Source organism: Pan troglodytes, chromosome 15 (genome assembly GCF_028858775.2).
Source record: "Pan troglodytes isolate AG18354 chromosome 15, NHGRI_mPanTro3-v2.0_pri, whole genome shotgun sequence".
NCBI lineage: Eukaryota > Metazoa > Chordata > Mammalia > Primates > Hominidae > Pan > Pan troglodytes.
In genome coordinates this window covers 22,034,946-22,040,346 of record NC_072413.2, presented here as the reverse complement: position 1 = coordinate 22,040,346, position 5,401 = coordinate 22,034,946, and the positions used below count along the sequence as shown (strand labels likewise).

The following is a 5,401-nucleotide window of genomic DNA, read 5'->3' as shown; positions in this document are numbered from 1 at the left end:
GCTGCAGCAAAAGGTCAGAGGGAGGATAGGAAGGACAGGTGATTATGCCCCCACACCTCCCTGGAATGCTCCTCAACTGGCAGTGTTGCTCACACTATGTCACTGTGCCCTCTCACTCAACTGTTGCTGGCTTTGGGCTTTTCCTACACCTTGGTAAACAGTCCATTTATTAAACTCTACTGAAATGACTCACTTTATGTGTGCCATCTGTTTTCTGTCAGGACTCTTGTTGATACAGTACGTTAACATTTGTGTTTTTAAAAAAAAAACTGGTATGTTTGCAGGTTGAGGTACATGCACTTATTTATGCTTAGAATATCTCTGGAAAACTGCAGAAGAAACTAGTAACAGTGGTTGCCTCGAGGGAAGGAAAATGGGTGGCTGGGAATAGGGGGAGAAGAATGGATATGTATGTTTCCTGCACCCCTTTTGTTCCTTTTAAATTTTGTACTCTATGTAGATATTACTTATTCAAAAATAAGTCTTAATTTAATTATTTAAAAAATAAAAAACAAAAACTGCAGAGAGGCTTGGTGCCAGAAATCTTTACAGGCAGCCATCCCTCTAGCACCCAGGTACCTCCCTCCCTAGGGGCAGCTGCCTCTGCTGGCAGATACTCCAAGCTACCAACTAAGCAAAAATACAAACAAAAGCATAATTAACAGGCTTCTTCCACTCTGCACTATGTAGATGAGAGGTGCAATGTTCTGAAAAACTTTGATGCATTAACTCAGACCATTTGCTGATACTCATTGGCAGGCAAGAAGTTCCTACTAAAGGCAGTAATTCATAACCACCATCAGCATGTGTGCTTACCACACTTTTGTCCCTCCCCTGGTGGAGGTCAGAGCCACAGTGACCAGGATAGAGCCTGCTGGGGATTTTCACTTAGGCCCACCCTCTAGTCCCTCTCTGACATCTTTGCCACACTAGGGACTCAAAACCATCTATGGCCTGGTTGAGCAACAGCAACACATCAGGGGGTCAGGCTTGGAGACCACACAGGAAGGCCTTATCCACCTCCTTTGGGCTTGGCTCTTTCTCCTGCTCCTCAGCCATGGCCGACCCATTATTTAGCAACATCTCTATTTTTATCATGCTCATTATACTGCAGTGTTCTTCATTTTCATCTCATTATTGTTGGCGGGATCATCCAGCGGTTTTGTCACCCAGGAGACTGGGAGGGAAGCTGTACACTCAGCTCTCTTCCCCAGGCTTGGCTAATCCATCATCTGACAATACATTGTCAGGTGTCTGTTTTCTGGTTGTAGGGTGGCCACCGGAGCCTGTTAGTCCTTCCAGCTCTTCTTCCTGTCAGAGATGTCTAGTTTAATCACAGTTCCCTGCATCGATCCTTCCCTGCTTAGACAGAAAAACATATCTATATTTTATAGACAGATATATAATTGGTAGAGAAAACAGTACATGCATACAAATCCTTTGTATGACTCTTTCGGGGGAGTAGTGTCTCGAGGTAACTGACTGCAGTATTGGAAGCATATAGGATAGAATCACTCCTGCCCTAAAGAACACATGTTGCTGCTACTTCCCCAGCTAACATGACATGAGGGCTGTGGATAGAAGTCCCTAGGACATTTTTGCAAAAAGGCTACCATAATTTTGCCCCAGTTCTGCGGCATTGCAAAACTGGTTAGGATCTCAAGGAGGTGACCACAGGAAAGGAGTGGACAAGGCACTGCTGTGAGGGGAACTGATGCCCATTGTCTCCACCTGAGGGCCCTGCCCATCTCTCCTCACATTCTGCTCTCCAGCCCCATAGCGGAGATATAGGGCTCTAAGCCCCAAGCGCCCCCAACCCTGTGCCTTTTCTCATGTGGTGTCTCTGCTGGAACTGCTTCTTCTCATCCTGTGAAACCCAGATCTCCACTGCTGCCTCTTTGGTGAACACTTCCTGGATCCCTACCCTATACCCATCAATACCCCTCCAGCAAATTGAAACCTACTTTCTTCTGTGGTCCCATAGCACTTTGCTCCTGGGATTATTGCAGTTGGTTCTCCACTGTGTGACTCTTCCATTGCTTGCACATCATCAGATTTTGCTAGGTGCCTAATGCACAGAACATAGCTTAACTGAATAGTACTACATCCAGAATGCTAATTAGAGATACTTACGTAAAGCACTGTCTTAGTCAGTTTGGGCTGTTATAGCAATTGGGTGGTTTAAACAACAAACATTTATTTCTCACACTTCTAGAGGCTGGCAGTCTTGGGTTCTTGGTGAGATCCCTCTTCCTGGTGAACAGACAGTTGCCTCCTTGTTGTGTCTTCACAAGGTAGAGAGAGCTCTGGTCCCTTCATCTCCTTATAAGGGTTACCCATCATGCATGCTCCACCCTCATGAACTCATCTAAACCTATTTACCTTCCAAAGACACCCCACCTCCAACTACCATCACATTGGTGATTAGGACATCAATATATGAATTCTGGAGGGACATAAACAGTTCAGACCAAGCATCTAACAATTGAGGGTTTGCTTTTGTGCCAGACACTGTGCTGAGAACTTCACAGGCACTATCTCGCTTAACCCTCACCACAAGCTACACAGTGTCCCCCTCTGGCAGCTAGAAGACCAGGACTAGAAGAGGGTAAGTAACTTAGTCAAGGCCACATGGCTAGAAATTGATAGCAATTGGATTTACATCCAAGTCTGACTCCACAGCATTTATTTCTTAAACTTTTTAAATTCAAAAATAATATCTGCATATGGTAAGGAATAAAAAGGACCTAACTCCCTTGAAACATAAAAAGTAAGTGTCCCTGCTACCCAGATCATCAACACATCTCCCAAAAGCAATCACTGTTGTCAACTCCCTTTTTCTTTCTAAAATTAGTCTATACATATACTCTTCTGTTTGCTTTCACACAGTAGCATATGCTAGATATTCTTCTACAACTTGCTTTGTTTTCACTTTACTTATATCTTGGAGATTGTTTCATTATCAATGGCTACAGACCTAGCCTCATTCTTTTTAACTAATGCAGAGTATTCTACAAATGGATATGCTATAACTTATTTAATCAACCCCTGTCGATGAGCATTCAGTGGTTTCCTGTCTTTTGCTATTATATTGGGGCTCTAAAGTGTATCCTTGTCCATAAGTCTTGGCACAAGCTCCATTGCATTTAAATCTTTGTTCCTTCTGGAACTTTTGGTATAATAAATGAGGTTCAGAATCAGTAAACCACGTGCTCTTGACCACTTATACACTACGATAGCCAAATATCTTACCTGGCGCATAGCAGGTGCTTGTAAATGGTTTCCATAACAATGGCAATAGTGATACTCACAGCAGCATCCACGGCAGCACATCCTCAGGGAACGCTGTTATATGAAGAGGCCATTAGTCCACAGCATTAAGGAGGGCTACGTGGAAGTCTTCTAACCCTCAGTAAGACTAGGCCCTAATAGCCACTTACCCATCAGAATAAATGAGTTTGCGGAACTTTCCTGAGAGTAATTTTTGATATGGGGAGGGAAGAAAGACATCACAAGAATACAGTGATGGGATGCAGCCAAAGGGTGCTGACCCAGGATGGAGGAGCTTCTGAAGACACACTCTTGGTGATTTGTTTAAGGAACTCCTAGTGAACAGTTCAGAAGAACCGCTGTCTGCACAATATTCAGTGGATGCAGACTAACAGGGATGGCCAAACACCAGAGGGAATGGAGGCAGGTACTTGTTTTAGGAGAGGTGATGGGCAAGGAGACAAAGCCAGCAGGGGCCAGACCAGACGTCTGAACACAGAACAGACCCTTTGGTTGCATGACAACACACAGGGCTTATGGCAAGCAGTAAGAGGCTCCATTTTGGGATTGGGTGAAGAGACACCTTCACTCCCCAGAGAATTGGTGCACACAATGCAAAGCAGATGCTGCTCTTCAGCCGCGGAGTTGATGGGCACAAACAAATCCCCTGCTGGGTGGAGGTTGGGGTGTCACAGAGAATAACTGATCAGTAGGGTGTGTCCCCATGCTCGGTATGAAGACTTGGTATTAAGATATCATAATAACAGCTAATATCAATCATAATCCAGGCCCAGATGTTAATTCATTTCCTTCTCTCAACACCCCTACAAGTGTACTCCCACTTTACACATGAGAAAACTGGATCACAAAGAAGTTGACCCTCTAGAATTGGAGTCATATAACTTGTGTCTATTATCAAAATTTGAATATCAGTTTGGCTCTGAGGGATGCACTTACAGATGGCTGGCTGTCCCCTAAGATGCGGTCTTCACAAGGAGAGCCCCCAGCACGGTGATCAGGATTTAGGTCACATCTGTGCCTTTTTTAAGCCACTTGACCCCAGGGACTGGCAGATGTCAGTGCTGCTCTGTTCCTTCCTGGTCCTCCTGGATGAAGACTACAGTGAAGGCACAAGCTGTTTCTCTGAATAATGCAACCATGGAATAGTGGGAGTAAGAGCACTGGACAGGGAGCCAGGAAGCCCAGGTCAGCAGATGGATGAGAGAGCCCAGGAGGAAGGAAGGAGATGGGCAAGCCTCCTGGCCCAGCTCTGCAGGAAACCAGCTATGGGCTGAACACAGAGGTCCCCAGATCCACCCGTGTCAGGCAGGCTCCAGTAGGAGTCAGCAAACACGGGGGTCAGGGAGGGTGTAGCAGGCCTCTGGCCTCACACCACAAAATCTACTGATTAGATTAGCCAGGACGTGCCATCACAGGGATCAGGGCTTTCTTCTGCTTCAACTTTTCAGCAAGCTCTTGCCTCCACCATCCTGGGAGAGGTGGGCTAACTCCTGTGAAAGGCACTTGGGTCATCTTTCAGGGGGATGCTGCTTCCTCCTCCCTGCCCCACCCTCTATCCAGAACTAGATGGATTTGCTGTGCTCTGGTTTTGCCATGTATCCAGACATCTACCAGCTGGACTGGCCAGGGACAACCAAAACATGAAGTCAGAAAAGAACAAAGCCAATTTCCTTCAGCAGCCCAAGACCTTGACCTCACCAGCCCTGGGCCCCACCCCTCACACCCATCTCTAGTTCACTGCTCAGACAGAGGAAGGGAGTCCCCCCTTCATCTGCTGCACTTGTGAGAACCACAATGTCTTCCGGTCCCTGTCCTGGCTCTCATCTGAGGGGTGCTTTGAGCTGTCCTTCTACCCCCGCAGGTTGTCATGGTGACTGCCGCTCAAACTCTCCATTGGACAGAGCAGCAGATTGTCTCCATGGTGATCAAAAAGATCTGTGGAGAAAGGATGTTTGGCCTTGGGAACGAACTCATGGGAAAACTCCTGGGAAATAAGCCTCTTCTGGGGGCATCAGAAGAGATTCTCCTCCTTGTGACACAGTTCTTCAGCCATTCCACTGGCCCAGAAAGCTTAGCTTTCTAACGGTTGATGCCATCATCTGTGTTAACA

At 46.2% G+C, this 5,401-nt stretch overlaps 1 long non-coding RNA gene across 1 annotated transcript; it reads right to left on the bottom strand.

The window, feature by feature from the left end:
• Nucleotides 1–214: 214 nt before the first annotated feature.
• Nucleotides 215–5,167, bottom strand: LOC134808405 (uncharacterized). The gene is made up of 3 exons (XR_010151298.1): nt 4,228–5,167; nt 3,253–3,345; nt 215–1,311 (listed from the first exon to the last, which is right to left on the bottom strand). It is a non-coding gene; the product is annotated as an uncharacterized LOC134808405 (long non-coding RNA).
• Between the last annotated feature and the right edge of the window lie 234 nt (nt 5,168–5,401).